Raw genomic sequence first — 23,145 nt, forward strand, 5'->3', positions numbered from 1 at the left:
TCGGGGGGCAAAGTCTGTCCTTCAAAACCAGCGTCTGCCTCAGCCCGAGGAAAGCGCCGAGGGGCACTGAGTGAACTCCACATCATGGGTGGGGTAGAGGGGTGCTTTGTGATTTGTTTTGAGCCTCTCGCACAGCCCGTATCACCTGCCAGGGCTGTTTCACCTCCTGAGAAGTCTTGCAGTTTATTTTTGTGCTCTTATCAACATCACCGGAGGGCCTGGAAATCTTTCCTGAGGCAGTTATGCCTGACAAGGCCAGTCGAGCCAGGCTGGGGCCTGCCTTGGAGCAGCAGGGGGCTGCCTGATAACTGAGCGGGATCGAGCGGGTTATCATTTACCACATCTCTGCCTAGCAGCGCAGCCATGATTTCTACAGATAAAATAGGAACAGAAGCACCCCTCTGACCATGTCTTACGTGCTCCAATGTCCACAACCTCGCTGCGACAGTGGGCAGAGGAGGGAGGGGTGACAGTGCAGCACAGAGCAGGGGCACTTTGGTGAGGTGAAGGAAGGGCCGTGACGACATCCTCACCAACCTGACACTGCTGGGAGCAGCTGATGCGCCAGCTCCAGCCTCCAATTAGTGCCTTCCCAGCCCAGATGGTGTGGGGGAGAGCAGATGCTCTGTGATGCCTTGTGCTCCTGGAGAGGGTCACCTCTTCTACATGCTTCTGGGTCTGGGGAGAAAAGGTGACCCCATCTGGGGCCTGTTTTACTGCTGGCAGCGGATCAGCGACTGCTCTCTGGATCTGCTCTGCTGACTCGAGTTTCAAGCAGAGCAGTACTAATTTGCTTTGTCTCCTGATGATCAGTCTCATTACTCATGCTGCTCTCCTCTTAACTTCCTTGAGCCATGTTTTACAACATGAAGGCCCAAATCCTTTTCTTCCCCTTTTGTGTATGTGTCCAACTAGGCAGATGTTGATTTAGCAGAGCTGGGAGTGAAGAAGAGGAAAGGGAGAGGAGATGGACCCTCAATGCAAGCTGGTGTACCCCAGCTTGTTTTTCTTGGGCCAGAACTTACAGAATGGCAACTGCAAAAGGCTCTGAGAGTGATCTAATCCTGTCCCTAGGCCAAATCACAGGATCATCTCTTCTTCTGCCGTGCCTGAGAATCATTTGTCCAACATGATCTTAAAAGCCTCTGATGTTCCATTCCCTGCAACATCCTCAGGTAACCAGTTTTAGTGCTTACTTTATTGTTGGAAGATGTTTCCCTGTCTTCACTTCCAAGAATGAAACGTTAGACCTTTTGCAATTCACAGGAGTCGTGGAGAAGAGTTTAATTCCTTTATTTTCACAGCTTACACTAAAATAGTTGTCATGTCTGTGTGATCAGGCATCAGAGGGCCTTGGGTACCCAGACCCAGGGCCGCATGTACAGACTGGCTGTGTCCTGTCTGGGTGGCAACTATCCCTCCCGTGCCCCTGGTTTCTCTAGCATGGACAAGCATACTCAAACCTCTCTCAGTGGCAGGTCCTGCTGCTGCCACAACACAACAGCAACAAATACAGAGCAAGTGTTACCTGGGACCCCCAGGATGAGTATGTCTTGCTCTGTATGTCATGCAAAAGAGCAGAATTTGCTTCCATGGAAGACAATCTGTGCTATGTATTATCCACCAGTCTATGGATTAATCTCATCCTCTCAGTCTATATACAAACGCACATCCTTAAATATTGCTCAAGACAGCACTCTTTATCTTCATAGTAGTAGAGCTGCTGTGATTTAATAAAGTTTTTCTTTAATTTTATGAATATTGAATATAACCCCTTTACAAATCTTGTGTATGTGTAGTGTGATACTGCAAACTCCTGTGGTTTATGCACCCTCATTGTGCAATCATCTTTTAAATAGTTTTTAAATTGAATACAAACACTTTATCGATATGATAGAGGTACATATATTATGGCTATAGTCCTTTTTGCTGAAAGTGTATGGCTGAGAAAAGTCACAGAAAGGTTTGGTAACAGGAAACATGTTTAATAAATGTAAGGTATTACTATTAAAGAAAATAGTTATCCGTGCCATATTTTAATTTAAGTACTTTTTATAGGAGCAGTCTGTAGTAATTTATATAGACACAGCTTTTGAATGTCTGTTTTTATTACTAAATAATAACAGAAAATCCTCTTACATAAAAAGGCAGTTACCTGCAGGAAGAGGTTTCTATTAACCTACATAGAAAGCAGAAGGTCTAAGGCCATACTCCTGTGAAAGATCATCAGCTTCAGTACAGTGCTCCTTGTCTGCTCTCATGTCATCCTGTAGTGGGAGAAGAAAGGCAGCGATATTTTCCTGACCCACTCAAAGGGTGTGTTGACCTGGTATATACTGGTGAGCAGGACTTTGGAGGACTGTATGAAAGTGTCTCAATAAAAGTACATTGTTTAATGGAAAGTTACTTTAAGAACACACGTGGGAACCTTCTGATCCCATATGCCAAGGAATAGTCTGCTCTCAATTTAAAAAAGAAAAAAGGTGTGTTTATTGCCTGGAAATTCATGAACAGTTAAAAATTAAAGTTGACCAGCCACTTTAATTTTCTTCCTTAATTTGGCTACCTCTAAACTCAAGAACCCCTAACCTTTCCTTAAATACTGCAACTCATCAGCCTGTGAAATTTTTAGGCTGAATTTTCTATGAATGTCAGAGGCATATTCTTTCTTGAACCACAAGCAATGAATAAGTACACATACTTATAAACATTTCTGTGCTGTGGCTTGCGTTAGCAGTTAGAAGCATGGTTTGAGAAAAACTCTTAAAGTACTCACTTAAATACAGTGCTAAAATAGCTTCTAGAGGCTTTATTAAATTACTTTTCACTTGTGTTTTGATGCTCAGCTGAAGGTTAGGACCCATGCCCAGCCCAATGCCTTTGCTCTGTGTAGGTGAAAGCAAAACAACATGCAAAGGCTGTTCCCAGGGGCTGAACTCCCCGGCAGTCCTAATGGCCCATGTAAGCCCTCTAAAAATGGCTTGAAATGGGTTTGAATAGCACATATGTCTCTTTCTGGCTGTTGGTGAAGTAGTACTTTTCACTGAAAATCAAATTTAGCTACGCAATTTTGAATAATTGTAAACATTACCAGCAGAAAGCCCATTCTAAGCCCGCAGATCTAATTTGCCTGTTTAAGGTTCCACTTGCCTGTTTGCCCATGGGTGCACTTCACTCAGAAAAGGAATTGCGAGTAACTACAAATATTGGCTTCAGAAGCCCAGATTTAAGACCTGAACCCATCCAAAGAAAGAGTAATACTATCATTTGACAGATAGTGTTACAGACTGTTTTGTGAATACTCACACTGCCAAGAATGCTTGGTAGAAATTGCATGTGTGTAACACTGAATGCAACATCAGGGGAACTTGTATATAATTTGCAGTGAAGCAAGGTCATATTAGTCAGTTAATCACTGTCCTTTAATCACTACTGTCATGGTTTGTACCATTTCTGATAATCTTTCTCTATTGTAACCGTCATAAGTGCTAGACTGGAGCCTGACTATTCAGTGCATGGGAAACTGGTGCACAGAAAAACACAGATGTGTGCACGCATACACAAACAGTTTCCCATTAAAATCAATATTGGATCCCCTGTTATTAAATCTGAGTATCAAAATACACTCAAGGCACGTTCCTGTAATTCCAAGCAGCAAAATTGTTCACAGGGTGCAATGAAACCCCTAGGAACATCACTAGTATTGATTAATGCAATATGACTGAGGGCAGAAATTAAGCTGGGGATAGGGGTCTCCATTAAAAATGTTTATTGCTAAGTGCTCATGTATCACTTCAGTTCCTCTGCAGATCTGAAAAAAAAACCATTATAACCTTCTTCAGGGAAAAAGAAAGACATTTAACTGACGTATTCGTCAGAGAAATTTTGCTTCCTTTCTTTGCTCCAATCTTATGTAGGGTGCTAAGAGTGCTAATAAAACCTGAGAGAAGTACCAGTTTGGGAAAATACTTAAGTACATGCTTAACACAAAGCAACAATTTAAGCAAAATATATGCTTTTCCAGTCAGCCCTGTTCCAGATTCAGTGGACTAAATCTCAGACTGGGAAAATCAGATCTGTTATGACATTTGAAGTTGGATACATAAAAACTGTGCTGCTCCACCACCAGTATTCTCCCTACCCCACTAAATTCATTAACTTACCCAGCAGCTCCACCAGGTTGTGATCAATTCAGGAAAACATCCCGTAATGAAGAACAGAGAATGTATTGATACCATCCACTCATCCTGCCACTCTACAAGCTTGACAGAAACTTCAGAGCCTGATTGTTTGGCAAAGAGTTTTCAGAATGACCCACTTTGTTCTGCATTACTCTGTGGGTATCTACAGCTGCTCCAAGGTTCCTTGTTTTTACATCCATCTCTTTCACTTGCTGTCCCAGGCTTATCCAAATGAAAAAACTCAAATCTAAGCCTAAAATTTTGCAATATTTAAACATTAGTAGAACTAAGATGGGACTCCACTTTGCAAAAATCAAAATGCAGTTCCTGTTTGTTTTTTTTGTTTTTATAAGACCCATTGAGTTGTATCAGCTTTGTAAGAAAACCTGCTATGTTGGCCTTTGCTGCTACCCAGAGCCAGAGGGAGGACAAGAATTGGGAAGAATTCTGGTGAACCTTTCTCGGTACCCCACTGAGATCTGGATTTGGTTCTTACTTGTTCCTTACTCCTATGGAGTCCTTTGACTCTAAACGCATTATTAGCTTCTCTTTAGTAATTTCTACTTTCTTTTTTTTGTTAAGTTTTGTCTAAAGGTTGTTCTAAATTGCATGGAATGGAGTGATGGACCTGGGGAGAACAGAATAGCATGTAGCCAAATCTATGGAGGAATAATTTCTGGCATTGAAGAGAAACTTCTGGATAATTATCAGATAATAGAGACAGTAGGATGCTATTGGAACAATACATATTTAAAGGACTTAAGACAGAGTATCCAGGAAAAGCTCCCTATGCCCTTGCACTGATAAGCAATTACTGGTGCGGTAGCACAGTCCCTGCTCGTGGCTCACTGGTGAAAGACTTCAACTGAGCTGCCTCCAAGGGAAAACTGTACACAATTCTGTGTGGATCCCTGTCTCCACCTCTGGCAAGGCATACCAAAATCTGCACTACTATAACCTATGCTTATACATATCCCAAGAAAACAAGAGATCAGTTAAACCAGGACAGGAAAGCTCAGAAACTTGCCAGTGCAATAGTTAGTCTGCACACTGCTGCTTACCTATCCTAATCCATCTCATCTGAAAGGTCTGCCATCTCGTAAGGGTCTTGGCTCACATACAGCAGGTGTTTTTCTTGAGTCCAAAGCCAGTAACATTAACCACAGTTCCAGTCTTCCTCCCACAGTTCTAACACATACATACACACATGCACATGGAAACACAGTGAAATAATGATTTATTTTTTTTAGTTATTTTTCACATCCCTGCAAAATAATCCCTTAACGTGCCTTTATTTGTTAATGTGTTAACAGAGTCAGTACATAGGTTAGTCAGAACACAGTTAGTCCATAGATACTGCCTGATGCTAATGCATGAGCCCCCAGTGCTTGTAGCAAGTATGGCAGAGGGAGGAACAGCTAAACAGCTGGAGAAGCAGCAAAGGAAGCAAAGTATGTGTGAGTGAGTGAGAGCGAGAGAAAAATCTACAGTCAGGCCAGAATTCTGCTTGCCAAAACCAAGATCTATTTCCAAAAGAAATGAGTCAAACCAGGGAAACAAAAATAATAATGCTGTGTGCAAGTTAAAGCAGCACCTGCTATCTGAGAGAAAACATGAGATGAGTTAGAAGACACAGAAGATTAGTCTTTTTTTGGTTTTCAAATTAATGCGTTTGTCAAGCTTTTGGCTCAAAAATGTTTGACCTAATCACATCTGTTTTAACAACTTAAATGAGGGGCCCAGCAGCTGTAGCTGGCAAAAGAATCTTCAAATCTGCAGACATCATTCCAATATTTGGGCTCTTGTCTGAAAAATCTGGGGATAACATAAACTCTATACCCTAAAAGTGCCTATGCTGTGCATAACCACTTACAGACTGATGCTGCAGCCACCCTGCAAACAAGCCTGCTTCTAAAGTCAGCTGCTCCTTGGCTTAGCCTCTGGAAATGGAAACCCATTACTCTGATGAATGTAAATTTCTTTCATATTCTTGCAAATAATCAACTGAAGCCTCTTTGTCTACGCCCAGATACAAAGGCAAACAATGGGTGCTGAAGAGAACTGAGAGCTGGCAAGTTAGAAGACAGCCTGTAAGTCTTGCAAGCAAGGTGAAGCCAATCTGGCTGAGACTCCAGTGAACAGAGAAAAGATGTTTTGCAGAAGGTTAAAATAGCGTACAGAAGATTTCGTTTTACTACACAAATATACATATAACAAGTAAAAAACGAAAAACCCCATTAATATGGTTACACAAAAATGAACTGGCTAGATGATCTAAGCTAATTTTTTTGTGCCCCTGTAACCTGCTGTGTTTTATTTAGTGAGAATTTCCTGTCTGTCTAATTTTCATTGGCACATCAATTTTTTTGCAGTGCCTGATTCTTTTTCAACATCTGCTGCTCAGTTTGACAGTATTAATTTTGGATTTTTCCCCAGATCAGATTAGTTGAAGATTGTAGTGAATGCTGGCAAAAGATCTAAGTTTTCTGTCTCTCTTTTCTCCTCTCCTTAATGAAAAAATATTTTCTTGAGCTTCATAATCATTGCTATTACTGTATCTGATGCTGAAAATCATAAAATAGTCAGAGAACTATTATACATACTAACAGAGATAGGTTTTCTTCTCCCTCCAAATTTCTCTCTACCTGTCCATACACACACTTTATTATTCATGGCTACTGTATCCATGAGTTGAAAGCACAATCCTCTAAGTATGCGTGTTGAAAATGTTCAATTTTTCATGTGTGTAAATGCTGAAGCATTATTCTATAAACACTACTGAAGCAGGTGGGTTTGGATGGGGCATAAACCTAACATGGCATACATGGGATGATAGATTGCGTATTTTGCATATCCAGAGTCATAGAACACCAAAATAGGACCATATATACCAGTACATTGTATTGGGTTTTTTATAGTTAGTAGTTACAAGTGGTTGCTCTACTCCATTAACCATGTTTCAGACATAGTCCTTACACCAAGGAGCACACTATCTGTGTTTAAGGAAAGACTTGAGGTGCTCTCAGGCAGAGTGAAGGGAGATGTTCTGTAAGTAATGTTTGTCAGTATGATCAGTGGCAGCATCATGCACTAACAACATGATTTCATTTTTGTACAGATGACAGCAATTTAGGTATGTGAGCACCACAATGAAGCAGCTCTGTGAAATCCCTTTGACCATGTTGCATGTATATAAAAAGAAGAGAGAAAAGCACATTGGATGCTCATTTGAAAAGCACAAGAGGTGAACCACCACAAGCCAGCCTGTAGAAGGAAGCAAGAGGTTCAGGAACTGAATGCAATCTGTCCTGGCTGTGTTAGAAGAAGGAAACTAGTTAAGTAGTGCTAAATAAATAGGGTACCTTCATTGACTTGGTGTAAATGAGTTATAAGGGAACTTGGCTGCCCAAATTAAACTCCACTGCCTGCATTTGTCCTGCAAGGATACAGTTAAAGCAACAAGCTAGAAAATAGTCTGGGCAGCAATGGTCTAGATGGATATGGACAGAGCAAAATGTGTTCTCAATGCCAGTAAGAAGGACATTGCAGTAATCAAGATGTGAGATGAACAGTCTCTGGATGAGCATTTTAGCTGTGTGGGCAGAACCAGAGAGGCTATATCTAAGATTTAAAAAAACCCAACCAAACAAACAAAAAACCCAATGTTGCAGGGTTTAGATATAATGTGACTGTGAGGAACCTGAAAGTATTACAAGACAACTATGATACTCCAGTTACTGGCCTAAGTAACATTGCAGTGCTGTCCATAGTGATTGAAGAAGGACATGACAGGGAGGTAGCCTGGAGAGGAAGATTAAAAGCTCTCTTTTACTCCTGTTCGGTTCAAGCTGATGGCCAGACAACTGCAAGGCGATGCTAGGAAGACAGACCAATTTTATTTTGAGCAGAATGAGACAGGTCTGGAATACAGAGATAAAGCTGTGAGTTCTCTACAGAGAGATGGCAAATTTATATTAGGTTCAGAAGGGTTAAATAGTTTATGCACAAATAGGTTCTAAATAACTGCAAGTGATAAGAAGGAGAGGCAGGCTCTTTACATGTAATTGTACCATGTATAAATGCAGACGCAATGAATGTACATCCCCTCCCCCCAAATCTAGGACCTATATAATTGCATATGCACTTTACTTCATTAATGAGATGCCCTTATTCAAAGCACTGTTGACACTGCCACTTTTTATAAAGGTGAACACAATATAGCTGCAGCTTGGTGTAGGTATCTGGTATCCTGATGCAAGGATCTTAAATAAAATAAAACAAGCTGATCTGAAAAATAATCTCTTCACAGACTAGGAAATCCTGATTAGCATAGAGGCTGGTCTTTGCTTTCACTTGTGATCAAACAAATAATAGATATCCATCAAGCTGTTCTTCCTGCAGGTTCTGAAAGATAATTATTTTGGTTTTTAAATACATGGGAGGTGTTCAGATACTGTTAGAGAGATCTGAGAACTCTTGGCTGGTTGTGGGTAATTTATTGCCTGCATTTGGGTATTAGCAAGATCTGTCATTTAGCTTTGTAGAAACCCATATGCTTTCATGAGGTACTTGCCTTTTATAGTCATTCCATTTAAAAATTAGCTGTCCTCACTATTTCAGTTCTAGATCTTTTGATCCTTATGCTTTTATGTACTGGACTGTTCAAAGTTAGCAGGGAGCTGCCAAGTGTACAAATGATGTTTGAGCTTGATTAGCTCTGGCTTACCCTCCTTAGCATGAACTACACATAAGTGCATGCAAATATCATTGATTCAGAGTGACTGATCTATAATATTGCTCTGGAGGTGAATTATCACAGACAAAGAGCCAGGAGAACTAAGTGCTCTGTCTAGGCTGCACCATTAACAGCAAGACTTTGGGAGGCTGATTTTTAAATTACAGTCTCCCTGGATTTGGGGGATTAACTTCTTCCTCTGACTAGGCACAGACAGGCTCACTTCATAGCACTAAAGCTCCCCATTTATTTAAGTAACTTTGTATGAAACATGCATTTTCTCTTCGGAGTTGGCACTTTACACGTCTGCACATACTACTGATAACGTTTAGACCAGCTTCATTATGCCACAGTCACAGTAGGTATCTTTGCATTTCGATGACACTGAATGAGCATTCACAGCAAAGGATATGCCTGCCTAGGTCTTCTTAAAGGTGTGACAACTGCTTCTGTTCTACAGCCACTTTCCCAACCATAACTCATTTGAAAACATGCATTTTTATCTCATCAAATACTCTAGGAATTAGCTGGTAGATGTTTTTATGTGCATGTGAGTTTTAAGTTTGATTCAGAGCAATCCCTAGACATTAGTTCTTTGCAAGCCTTAAACACTGCTGCTATTCAGTTGCCCCTGCTGACCTACCCTGGAATGGGCAAAGCAGCTGGCTATAGTTGAAGTCACTTCAAATACATTTCAAAGGCAGAATTTTAACACAGGTGGGAATGGTACTGCCTCCTATTATTAAGTGTGCTGAAGTTTCCTATTTTAACACCCCACTTTCAAATACCATTTAACTCTGCCAAACTTTAATCATTTGGTCTGAAATTTTATTTGCCAAGTGATCTGCATCATAGAAAAACCCATAGGAAAACTATTAATTTTATCTCCAGAGTGGGGTCTGGACATGTTGTCAGCGATGAGGACAGAACAAAGCACTGCACAGCTATTCACATGCACTGCACTAAGAGTGGCTGGGGTCCAGTGGTAAAAATATTACAGTAAATCAAAATGCATATGCCTGAGGAGGAAGTATACAGAATTAAAGCTGAACAGCATCACAGGCTCTGCAAAGCCTGAACACTGGAGTTTCTGTCTCTGCAATCTGTTCTTGGTAATGTTATTTTTGTATGTAATTAAGCATAGGAAATAGTTATCTATGTTTTCTTTGTTAATAGTTTCAGCATCATTTAAAAACTCCCTTTTCCTGGCTGAAGAAAACATTACAGCAGGAGATGTATAACCTAGCAATGTGTCGCAGGATGAATGTGAAGGGCTTGCAGCAACACCATTTCATGAGAAACTATGCCATCTGGAGCATTAAATATGGCCATGGCACAAGTTCTTTCTAGCAGGTACCTCAAACACAAAGGATCACATTTCGCTGAATCCGGTCATAGCTGACTCCACATTTCTCAGTAAATTGAATGGCCTTTGCTTGCAGCTGTATCTGTGCCGTCATGCAAGGAACAGATTGACTCTGGCTTGCAATTGTTGGATTACTCCCTGAAGTTGACAAGCACTTCGTCTTAGCCACATGCGCTTTGTTCAGTCTTTCAAAAGCCCTTTAAACTTCCACTGATTAGAGGTGGCTGAACTGCAAACAGAGCTTTGCTCTGGTTTTGATCAGCAAATAGTAGCTCGTGTGCTTCTTTGACTTAAAGGTACATGTAAAAATCTAGTCTGGGAAATTTACAGGATACACGTCTATCAGGAGACATTAAGTACGTACTGTTTTATTTTGGGACACAATGTGATGAGTCATTTTTCATAAGTGTTCTGGCTCTTTATCTTTGGGATCTGGCTTGAACTTTCCTTTGAAAAGTAAAAACGTAACAATGACTCTGGATGCTTTAGCATTGCTCTCCAAGCTATTCTTCCATTTTAATATCATTAAGCTGTTAATATTTTTAAGTTATTACCATTAAATGCATGTGGAGACACATAAATGGCAACACAATTTCAAGGAAATGCAATTTGGGAACTTTTTTTCTGTTTAAAGCTTAGTTTCAGTTTGAGGAGATTGTTCTAGATAATAATCTGTTGAGCTGAATTGTGGATCACTTTAAGAAATGTTTCATATTCTGAGATGCCTATGAAAAGGGACAAGAAGTTAGTTACCAGGATTTATTCTTGTGGTGGGTGATGGGAGAAGAGGAGCATACCATGTGTGAATGAGTACATTCCTCATGGTTCTCTATCCTGCTGCAATCCAGGATCTGCATTAGAAGCCTGGGCACAGTTAAACAATTGATTCTGTTTTCTGAGATAACAGTGGTTTCAAAGATTTCCTTACACTGTGGACAGCACAGTCAGAACCAGTAATTCCTCTGGAACTGAAGTACACTTTGAGTGTGGTCATTGTTATATTTATTTATTCACTGGAGCATGTCTTTTGAAAAATCTTTCTTTAAACACTGCAGTATATATGGAAAGTTGGAATGCAAAAGACTAAATGTCTCTTGGGAATATAACAGGATGCCAAAACGCTTGTATTGACAAGCTAAGGACCTATTGTAAGGTAGGCAGATCAGGAAACATACCACAGTCAAGAAACTCAGGGTTGAAACCCTCTCAGGAATAGGCATTTTTGCCATTCGATTTGGACAATGTCTTGCATTTATTCCGTCTGAAGGGAGCTGGATTGTCACAGTATCAAATGCTTTGCCATAATAATGAAGTTTCATACCAATTCTGTTTTCATTACAAAACATTTATAAAGTGGAACCAGAAAGGTCATTTAATTTGCTTCTGTGAAAGGCTCTAAAAATCTCTGGGGTAAAATTCCCTTGATCTCAGTAGAATTACACCTATTTACACCTGGCTGGAATTTGGTCTCTGACATCCTTTTCATGTCTGTCTTATTGAAGCAAGCAAGTGTGAACACTCATTCTCAGCAGGGATCAGTCAGCTGTGTCAAAAGCAGGAACAGAATTACTTCATTTTTGTCATTAGACACAAGCCAATAATGTTAGAGATTTTAAAAAAGGTTACTTTTTTTGACGGTTGTTCAGTGTTCTCATTTTCTGATTTGTCTGCAGACAGCAAAAAATGCAATATGAAAGAAGCATAAGTGCTTCTCATCGTATTTTCTGAATGACTGAAATCATGAAGTCTCAGAAATCCTTTGTTTTTTGTGAGATTTTCATCATCGAGAACTCTAGATGGATCAGATAAGCTTCCTGACTTTGGGGTACTTAGTCAGACTGATGAAATGGGTTTGCAGGTAGCCCCCTTTCAGACTACAAGCATTTTAGTATTTCTCTGCCTGCTCATGCATTGATTTTTGCACTTCTTGAGTATATAAAATGTGAGCTTTTAGTAAAGGCTTGTGCTAAATTGCCACAGTTTCATAAGAGAATAACAAAAGTGAAAGATTTGGCAGTAAGCCTCACAGAAAACTGTTCCCACAGCTCAAGTAATATCATGAGTTGTGAGGACTGTTTGAAAGTCATTAACGCAGAATTCAGTATGATGTCTAATATACTGTGGTCTACATGTGATGGAGATGTCTGCCTCAAAGGTTGTACAGTGTAATATAAAGATATACTGTTGAATTTTTTCAAGACCATTGCTAAGGGAGCTATGAATATTTGCAATCTTCTTGTCTTCTTCAAGTTTCATTGTTTTTTTAAAATATACTTTTACTAAGTATCTGAGGCTACGTTCATTTTGTAATAACAACTATCTATAAAACAAAGGACTGAGTATGCTTTGCACAAATCTTTCCCAAAAGCAGTTAGAATAATCGTGCAATGATACACGTCCAGGAGAAAAACCTGGAAATTGCGAACTGACAGGAGGGACCTATAGGCTAGCAGCCATCACAAAAGTGCAGGCCCATAAAGACCTGAACAATTCTCAGTCTATTTCCAGTATTTCCCTTTTCCTGAATTAGTAAAGCTAGTCATCTTCTGGAGAAGTTGCATATTCTAGACAGTAAATAGGATGGCTATGCTTTTGCTTAAACTGATAGAGTAAAATTTATAATCAATGAGACCATTAATACTATCTCTATTCTTTCCATGATCTCAAAAAGTTTCCAGCACATATAAGAACAGAATGTGGGCCCACATTATCATCTCTCATAGAAAATCTGCCCTGGGAAGCAAATCTCTGCAATATTTTCACTGTTCATCTCCCATTGGTTCTGTTCCCCATATTAGCACATATCCAGGAAATGGTGAGACACTACCACATCTGCATAGATAGACAGAAGGCCAGCTCCATGTCATGGCCTTTGTCTACCACAGGTGCACAAAATTACAGGGGAAAATGATAGATGCTTTGACATCTTCAAGTGACTCCTGAGGGCTTTTACTACCTCAGGCTGCCATAGTGTTCATGTTGCTAGTTCAGCTTGTTCAGCATTCAAGTAATACTGAAATGGTAGGATACATTTTGCTCAAAACTTTAAAACGTGGTCAAGTATTAGCTGTGCTATTTTTGGCAAACATGTACATTTTCTTTGACTGCTACTTTCTCAAGATCACCATAATTTTCAGCAGTTGCAAAGTAATTAATCCTGCTAGCAACCCCCAACCCTCAATTTCATAATTAATGGATAGGGGGACAGCTAGTCCCTACTAACATAGCTGGAGAAATCCATTGTTCTCAATCTGCAGCTTACATGGCCAAATCATAGAATCATAGAATGGTTTGGGTTGGAAGGGACCTTAAAGATCATCTAGTTCCAAGCCCCCTGCCATGGGCAGGGACACCTTCCACTAGACCAGGTTGCTCAAAGTCCCATCCAACCTGGCCTTGAACACTTCCAGGGATTGGGCATCCACAACTTCTCTGGGCATCCTGTTCCAGTGCCTCACCACCCTCACAGTGAAGAGCTTCTTCCTTACATCTAATCTAAATCTACCCTCTTTCAGTTTAAAGCCATTACCCCTTGTCCTATCACTGCCTGCCCTTGTAAAAAGTCCCTCTCCAGCTTTCCTGCAGCCCCCCTTTAGGTACTGGAAGGCTGCTATAAGGTCTCCCCAGAGCCTTCTTTTCTCCAGGCTGAACAACCCCAACTCTCTCAGCCTATCTTCATAGGAGCAGTGCTCCAGCCCTCTGATCATCTTTGTGTTCCTCCTCTGGACTCGCTCCAATAGGTCCATGTCCTTCTTATGTTGGGGGCCCCAGAGCTGAATGCAGTACTCCAGGTGGGGTCTCACAAGAACAGAGTAGAGGGGGAGAATCTCCTCCCTCAACCTGCTGGTCACGCTCCTTCTGATGCAGCGCAGGATACAAATGTTTCATGCTATATTTATCACTGTTGGTTACTTGCACGAACGCTCTGGGTGGCCTTTTGGGGATTTTTCTGGACTCTTGCTGGTGTGTTACTTGACAGCCTTACCACAGTAAAACAAAGCTATGATTATACCACTAGCAAAGTCCTTTCAAAGAGGAAAAAGAAAATAGGGAGACAAGACACAGAAAGCTGCAGAAAATACTGTAAGTCTGTTTCCAGACTCCAGGTTTGGTTAGACAATGCTAGAGGCAAAATGAATTTCTTTGCCCTATTGTAATTGCTACCCAGAGTAAGTGGCTCTATTCTTATATTGACACTTTTCCATCCATTTTTCACTGCTGGATTTTTTGTTATGCTGATATCCAGTACCAATTCTTCCACTACCTTCAAAATGGGGAGTGCTGAAAAGGTGGGAAGCAATTTCAAAGGTGTCTACTGAATTCTGGTGCCCAAGCCCTAGATACTGAATTTCAGTGGAAATAAGTGTCTGAACCTCTATGTCTACCTTAATTCTCCTAGTCTATTTTTCTTATTTACATTTAGTGGTTTTTTTCTGCATGTGCTGTGCATCTTAACAACTTGTAGTCATTAAGAGAGAGAAATAAGGCAAATCAGTGCTCTGACAACAGAATCCCATGTCCCAACTACTGTTAATGTTCCGCTACTAAGGCGTTTAACAAGAAAGACAACTTTAAAAACATTCTTTAGCTACCATCACCCATCCTGTTGTTCCAACAACATGTCACAGCAGAAAAGCTATCTACTACCCAGAATCAACTAGATCTTGTTGCATTAATTTTCAAACTGGAAAAAAAAAAGTCTTTAAGGACACTTCCAGTTCTGCCAATCAATATTGTAGTGTGAGAGTTTAGTATTTTGGTAGATGATGGGTCATTCTCATATCTGAAAAATAAATGACATTAACTCTGGGATTAAGTCATTGACAAGACAGAGGTAATCATATACATGTAGCATTAGGCTAGTTTTATTACCCTGAATCTTTTAAGCCTGCACATAGTCAACAATGAAGTAATGCAAAATGGAAAATCCAATTAGCCCACGCATATGCTTCTTGAATACCACTACCCCAGCTCTGCATGTAGATGAACTGAACAATACATTGATAGCTTATAAAAGAACTGTTGTCTACAGCTTTGTACTCTTGCATTAAAATTTTGCAAAAAGATGAATTTCCTTCATTTACAGGTGATGAAAATATTAGATGTTACATGGGTTAAAAAATATTTTTTATATCAAACTTAAGCAAATCCATCTCATTTAGAAATAAGTTTTAACAGTGAGAAAGCTTTAGGAAGGCTAGAACAAGAATGACATTACCAGTATTGAAGCAAGCAGAGCAACTAGAAAAAATCATAGAAAAACAACTGCATAATGAAAATCAAATATATCTGTTTAATCTATATACATTGACACTTTATATATTTGGGTTCAAATTTTGTGAGGCATACAGAAGGCATTCCATAATTTGACAACACACTAATATCTCTGTAAGCGAGGGTGCATCTTAGTTTTTTTTTCAGTCTGTAATGAGCAAACTGCAAAATTAGAAGTTGCATAAACCTAAGGTAGTCTGTACGCTCACAGCATCTCAATGCAAAGACATGTATATTGAATCTCATGAGGAGCTTCACGTTCAACCTACCTGACTGTCAGGGAGAGCAATCTAAGCCCTTTCAGCTTTTGTCTTGCTAGTCCAAAGAAGCTTTCAGCTTGCTTTCATAAGGCAGGCTTCCAAATGCCTGTAGCCATTCTTTATACCAGATTTCGTTTTTCTGGGCAAGGTTAGCAGAGAACTGTACACACAGTATTTAAGTTCCAATAGCATCAGTACTTCCTCAGGAATACCTTGAGCAATACTGCTAAAAATAAAAGCTAAAAATTGCCAATGTGATAATCATAAGTCCCACAGCCTGTCAATGGTGCAGGCTCTATCTTCCTCACAATGAAAACATGCAAAAAACTTCTTCCCTGAACAGACTGTGTCCAGATGAGATGCTTGAAAACACAAACAGTAACCAGACCAACTAGCCAGCATTGGACAAAACCAGGTCATTAGAGGTCAATGAACACAGATTGCTCCTTCCTCTCCAAAGATAAGTCCCAAGGAACTTCCTCCATTTCTTGTAATTCCCCATGCTTATTTACACCGCGCTAAAAAGAAATGGGAAATATTCCTTGGATTCCTTTACTACTCATATGAAACATGTAGGTCTACAACCTCATACTGACAGGCAGAAAGATGCAAGATTTATCACTGGATTTTTACAGAACGTAGGAAAATAAATACAAGAATTGAACTGAATTCTGTTTTGTTGACTGTAAAGGTCACTGTCAGTAAGAATGTGTACTACCTGTAGCTTTAACAATAACTTATCATATCACTCTCTTCTAAATTTAGGCAAGTAGAATATATTGTTTATGATTTTATCAGTGATATAGAAAAGATTATGCTTCTGAAAAAGTCAAAAGTTTCCAGTATGGATTTTTTCATCAGGTTCTTTATTTGATTTTAAAACTTTTAAAATGCTTTAAGTGTGTGAAATTCAAATGCAGTATAATTGGGGCTATGAACTAATTTCAGAAGAGAGAACCTCACTCTTTGTAAGATAGAAACCCTTATTTCTGTTCTTTATGTAAGTTAAAATAACAGATACAGATATGTCCAATTTTCCCCTGCTTTGCAATTTTTACATGGATTTGGGATCCAGTATTACAAAGTACACAGACTCTGACTCAAGAGTCTGTTCCCACAGTTCCTAATGTCTGTTTAAATTTAGGCCAAAGTTTTAGTGGCCTGTATGTACTAAACAACCAGGCTCATCATTATAGCACAGTGCAACTTACAGTCCAGTCTTTCCATTCTTACTTTCATGAACACAGTCATTAACTTTGCTAGGATTATCTAATATTTGAACAATCTGGCCCCCAAAGTCTTAAATAGTAAGCAAAAGTTAAAAAAAAAAAAAAAAAGTAAGCAAAGTAAAAGTGAGTCTTAAATATGCAGCATCCCATGAACGTTCCCCAAACATGACTGTCTCACCAGAGGAAGTTCTAATGTGTGTTTAATTTAGAACTAGAAAAAAAGCAGACATTATGGGGAATATCTGCACATACAAATATCAGCTGTATTTCAGGAAAGCTCATACATCAGAAGACATTGAAAATAGTAGAAAAACTGCTGTACTTTGTAGGAGGGAAGAGGAAATCTGGTAGCAACAGGCCTGGGAATAAAAGAACAGCATCAAGGAACATCAAGCACTCCTTACTCAGCTGATGAAGAACTCCTGACACTATATCAAAACACATGTAGAGCTCAGCAAACAAGTGTTGCATAAATTAAGATAAACTCGGCCATCAGCTTTCCCATGGAAACTGTTTTAAGTATGCTGCCATAGAGCTCAACAAGCGTGGTTAGATGTAAAATAGAGAAAGAGTTCTCCTCTCATTAGCCACATAAAAGATAAACAGGCTTGGGTTTCTCCAGAACTGCCTTATCTTTCAAGTCATGATTTCTGAAAGGGGAAAAAAAAAACCCAAAACCAAAAACGGCGGGGTTTTTTTTGGCCATTGTGGCATCTGGAGATATCGGAGAGCTAGCTCATGCACAGAGGGACTGCAGAGAACATGTTCAGCAAGTTCTTAGGAAACAAGGTCATTTTTCTGTGCACGTACACAAACATAAGTCCAACATACCCAGAAGAACCATGTTGTATACCATGTGCACACATTATCTGGCATGAAACTCTCAGAGAGAACCATTGGATTCCCTGTAAAAAGTTGATTTGTCTGGATATCATCCACTTAACTTTCTTGAATATATTTCTTTAACAGGTAGTGTGGTATTTATAGTCACCACGTCTCAGATAATTAGGAAAATTGACATTGCTACTTTCAAACATGCTTTTAATTTATTCTCAAAACAAGAGAAAATCAGCTAGGAGCCAAAAGAGATGTCTAAATCAACAGCAGCAGGGCACCTGGCTGAGTTTGGCTGCACCACCGCACTTTTTTCACAGGAACTAAGACGGGGAATGAAAGAGCACCACAGGACAGAGACACTTTCATTCAGATTCATTCTTAGTGAAATGAAAGTGAAGTGCAATTAAAGCTTGGAGTTTCTCCAAGGAGCTCTAAATAACAATAGATCTTCTTCCTTTTATTCAGATGTTTAAATAGCTTTCAAAGAAAACTTGATGAACATTTTAAATGTTATTTTTGGGTTTAAAGCCCAAGGGAAATGGCCATTTTCCTCTTTACCTTAAATCCTAAAAACCCAAGGAAAATACATACTTTTCATTTAAGCAAGATTTGGTTTATCCTAGATTAAAATGATCTAACTTCAGGCACTAAATGGAGAAGGCTATGTTAAAAAAGTGGTTTTACCTTATTCTTCCTCAGTAGTCAATGAAGAAGGGGCCTTGCAATCAGCCTGAGACCTGCCTACTTTCTGAAAGGGTCTGGCTTCCACCACCAAATACAGAGGGACTACTCCCAACCCACAGTAAAATCTGACATTAGAACTAAGTTGATCTACTTTCACACCTCTCCTGTTCTTCTGGCTGCTCCAGTACGTGTCTGGCCCCACAGTGGGCTGGTTCAGATAGCTAAACCTGTAGAAGATGAATCCTGCACTCCAAAAAATCAACTGCTTCCTGTCATCTTTAGCTCCCTGAACCAGCTCATACCACAGCAAGAATGATTATGTCAAACTCAGAAAAAGGCTAACAGTATGCCTAGGAACACAGTTGGAGGCATAGGAGAAGAAAAAGGGAGTAACAGCCCTGTTCAGCAGCTTAATTATGATATTAAACTGGCACCTCCTTAAGTAGTTTGAATCTAAGTGTAAATGATGGACACTATTTATATATGTGCGCGTGTTGTCTCCCTCGGTGTGCGTATATATTTATCTCCTACATATCTATAAAGATATCTATGTTTTTAACCAGGCTTTCCAAATTTATGGTACTTATAACAGAAATCCTTTATTCCCATTCTTAAGTCCTCCAAGGAAGCAGTGGTTCATGTTTCTCCTTAAAAGGAGGCTTGCCAATTCTTCTGCTTGTCAAAGTCAGTGATCACCAGATCTCAACTGAATCTTTAATAATTTCCAGAGACATTTCCTAACAGATACATTGTGGGATCTAGCACACATAATTAGCTGAAATAGCCCTCATGACATATATCTCGTTAACATGAACGAATTAAAGAGAATATTAATAATACTTTGCACTTTATCAAGCCCATCCTTCAAGGATCTCAAAGCACTTCAAAAATGTTAAATGATTAAGACTCCTGAGATCATTAAAAATGTAAACAACCATGCTTGTCAGCTAAGACAATGTCTGCTAATTAATTTATTTTTTGTGTTTGGAGACAACTTTTACAACTGATTTATAAACCTCCAAAAATAAAGGTTTGTAATTGAAACACTGACATGTCCTTAATTTCAGTGCAACCAGCAATTAATTTTGTAATTTATTTGCACAAAAAGTTAAAAAGCAATGATCATTGCCTCTTATGTATTATGCTACAGACAGAAATAGCTGAATTTAAACAACAACAAAAAGAAATTAATGCCTTGAACACCAATTAATTGTTCCTCAATTGGTTTATAATGAATTAATCTTGATGTATGCAGCAGATCTAAGTTTAGGTCAAATATCTCTCTGGAATTTACATATTTGATAATTGTCTGAAAGACAATACATACTGTAAATTCTTATGTCTGGAACGGCCTATTTTCTTTTTGGAATCAACCTAAACAATATTACAGAAAAATATTTCCCGTTTTAACATTGTAAGAACATGGTTATCTTCTGCCCTAGTAAGAGTTTGAAATTAAAGAAAAATCAGAATTTTTTTTGGCTTTTCATCTTGACCACAGAAGTGAATCCACACAGTTAAATGTGTACTGATACCCCCTATAAAATTCTCATACCCAAATAGTGAAGGGAACATATGTATTACCATATAAAGCAGGAAAAAAGTTTTACTAACTGCTTTTTCTGTTGACAAATTCTAAACAGCTACATTATTTACATGATATTTTTATTCTTAAATTACAATGGAGCACAGGAACCATAGCTGGACACAACACATGTGCCAGGTGTTTTATAATGAATAAAACAGTGGCCCTCTGCCTCAGAGAGTTTATAATCTAAGCAAAACAAACTACAGTATCTGCAGCTACCTTTCAGTTACATTGGACACCATTTTTTCAGTAACATTTCATAGACCTTTGATTTGCATATCAAGCCCTGTCACAAAAAACTAACACACAGACTTCACAATAAGCGCACACTTAAGTGCTAAGCTTAAGAAGCTTGAATGCTGAGTTCACAGTTTTAATACTTACCTGAAGCTAAAGAATTGTTAAACCTATTTTGCAAGGTTTGAGTATACTTACAGATATACTGAAGAATTAAACACCTGATGCACTATTAGTTGCAGTTAGCCTCATTGTTTATAATCTCTTTGGCTCTCTCCATCATTTGAATTACAAGCTCATTTGATTCTTTAAATTTATATAGGATGACTGAAGATGTACAAAAGCTTATGCTACGGCATTAGTCCTCAGGTTCATGTAAACTATGATTACTATGGGACACCATGTCATAATTAGGAGGCAACCATTCTGCAGTCCTTATACTCCCCTGCTCCCTAAGACTACATTACGGTGTAGGGAGGGCCACATAAAGGGCCATTACAGTGCTATATATAATACAGAGTATCTTAGGGTTTCTTTGAATTACAGCTGCCTGAAGTATTTCCCAGAACCTTCTTTGTGTTGCTATCAAGCCTAAAGCTAAATTTAGTGACTTAGATTTGGGAACAACCCCAAATTATTACTATATAGTTGGCTTGAGAGCACTCAGGACCTTTTCTCACCTTTCTGCCAGAGAAAGGAAAAGGTTTAAGGAAATACAAAGGTGTCACAGCTGAAATGGTCTTTAACTTTAAGGATGTCACAGCACAAGAAAAGCGAATGCAGACTCTCTGCTTGTTCTCAAATGGTGCTGGGCTCTTGCCTTGACAGAGCATCTCCTAACACTGAGAAGTGGGAAGGTAAACTTGGCACCCTATGGTCTGGATAGTTTACATTCCTGTAATGTCAGATCAGACCTGCTACTACATCAAGCCTCAGGCTATCCTCTCTGATCATACAGGCACTGCATCAAAGCACAAAATATAGTGAGATCAACTACATTAGACAACAAGTCCTCTTGTAATAGTCTCTTTATTCTCTTTATACTTCATGACAATCTGGAATAGAAATTCAAAGTCACATGAATGTTTTCAGGCTGCAGGTCTCTGGATAAAATTTCATGAGTGGCATAGCTTGTACCTGTTTTCTCAATCTGTTTTCTGTTCACCCAATTTACTTTTTATAACAAGTCTATGCTACTCTTCACAAAAAAAATATTTCTTTCGAATGTGTGATTCACTCCTTTAAACACTTTAAATAGATTTTTATTCTTATTGTCACAGGAAATGAAATTAAACAGTATCACAGTTGCATCAGGGATGACAGTTCATAGTTTAACGGAGAGAGAACACTTACATGGTTTTTTGAACAAGTCCTATGTTTCGTTTAGCTTGTAGTCTTTGCTATGGCCCATTTAGCTTTGAAAGAGCTCAGCTTCTGATCTCTGTACCATTCTCAGTATACACCTTGATCCTGTATCAACTCATAGAAGGATCTTTCATCTTACTAAGATTCTGTGATGAGAGCAGACACAGCTATGAAAAGTACCAAAGGCAACTTCCATGTGGTTACTTACACACTGCTAAATGTTGCTTAGCGACACATAGCTCTTCAGCATAAAGATATGCCAAAATCTTTCAAACAGAACTCACCTCGTATACTGCTAAAAGGAAGAGCAGACAGCCCTTCAGCAGCATAGGGCTCTTCAAACTTTCTTTGCAATTCTCTCTTTTTTCTTTCTTCTCTCCAAGACAGTGTCTGCTCCAAGTTCACTTGAAAAGAGGTTCTCCATCTGCCATTCATCTAAAAAAAAAAAAAAAAAAAAAAGACAAAAATCTACTTTGAACACTTTTCCCATTGAGATTTGTTTGTGAGAAAGGAACAGCAGGCATAAACCTCGAACTGCCTGCTCTGAGAGCATTTCCGACTAACGTAAGACTTAAAGCAAGTATTCCCGTACTAGAAAGAAATCTAACAAATTCACAGTTCATACACTATAGCTCTGGTCCACTTTTTCATCAAACTGGTAGAAAGGCTTCAAATGGACTAACACAATGTGCTTGAATTTTGGGTTATGTCTTCATGTAAGAGTGCAAGTTGCCTGATGACCTGAAAGAGAAAGTTAAATTTCTCTGATGGTGTGTCCTCATGTAAAGAAAGTAATGACCATACACATGCAATACATACTGCTGTTATGTTGCAGACAACCCACTTGCAGGGAATATAGGGTACTCTATTTCAAGGCTTAGAGTATGAGGTCTTTGTACCATTTTGCTTGGACTTCTCATTAACACTACCACCATTGTGCCCCACTGCTCCACAAGTATTTTTGGCAACCTGCTCTCTATAGTGGTGTGATGACATGGTAGGGTCTCAGTCAGATTTTAAGGCACTCTGCAAATTAAGAAATTTTTAAATAAGAAATGTATAAATCATTTTAGTCTGTTAAAATACAATATCCAGCTTGTCAGGCTTCCAGATCTCTTCTGAAAACCATATCTGTGTGTCAGTAAAAGATATTAGTCTAATGACATATTAATGTGGCATCAGTGGGAGACACCCAATTACAATGTTTCATACAGCTTGCTTCATCTTTTGCTGTGTATGGCTAATGAACAAGGACAGGAACTTTCAGAGAAGATTATCATTTTCAGAATCTGGCCCTCAGCAATTGTGGTCATCTGTGAAATTACTTTTTCTGTAAGCAGAAAATTCTCCCTTTGGATATTTAACAGAAGAGCGATGGAAAATGGAAAA

At 39.1% G+C, this 23,145-nt stretch overlaps 1 long non-coding RNA gene across 1 annotated transcript in view; it reads right to left on the bottom strand.

Annotated features, from left to right (window-relative positions):
• The window catches only part of LOC128151263 (uncharacterized), a 137,077-nt gene that overhangs the window by 112,920 nt on the left and 1,012 nt on the right, over window positions 1–23,145 (bottom strand). Inside the window, exon 2 of the long non-coding RNA XR_008238314.1 lies at window positions 22,041–22,191. This is a non-coding gene — a long non-coding RNA (uncharacterized LOC128151263). The remainder of the gene's footprint in view (window positions 1–22,040; window positions 22,192–23,145) is intronic.

The sequence above is a fragment of the Harpia harpyja genome, chromosome 14 (genome assembly GCF_026419915.1).
Source record: "Harpia harpyja isolate bHarHar1 chromosome 14, bHarHar1 primary haplotype, whole genome shotgun sequence".
NCBI lineage: Eukaryota > Metazoa > Chordata > Aves > Accipitriformes > Accipitridae > Harpia > Harpia harpyja.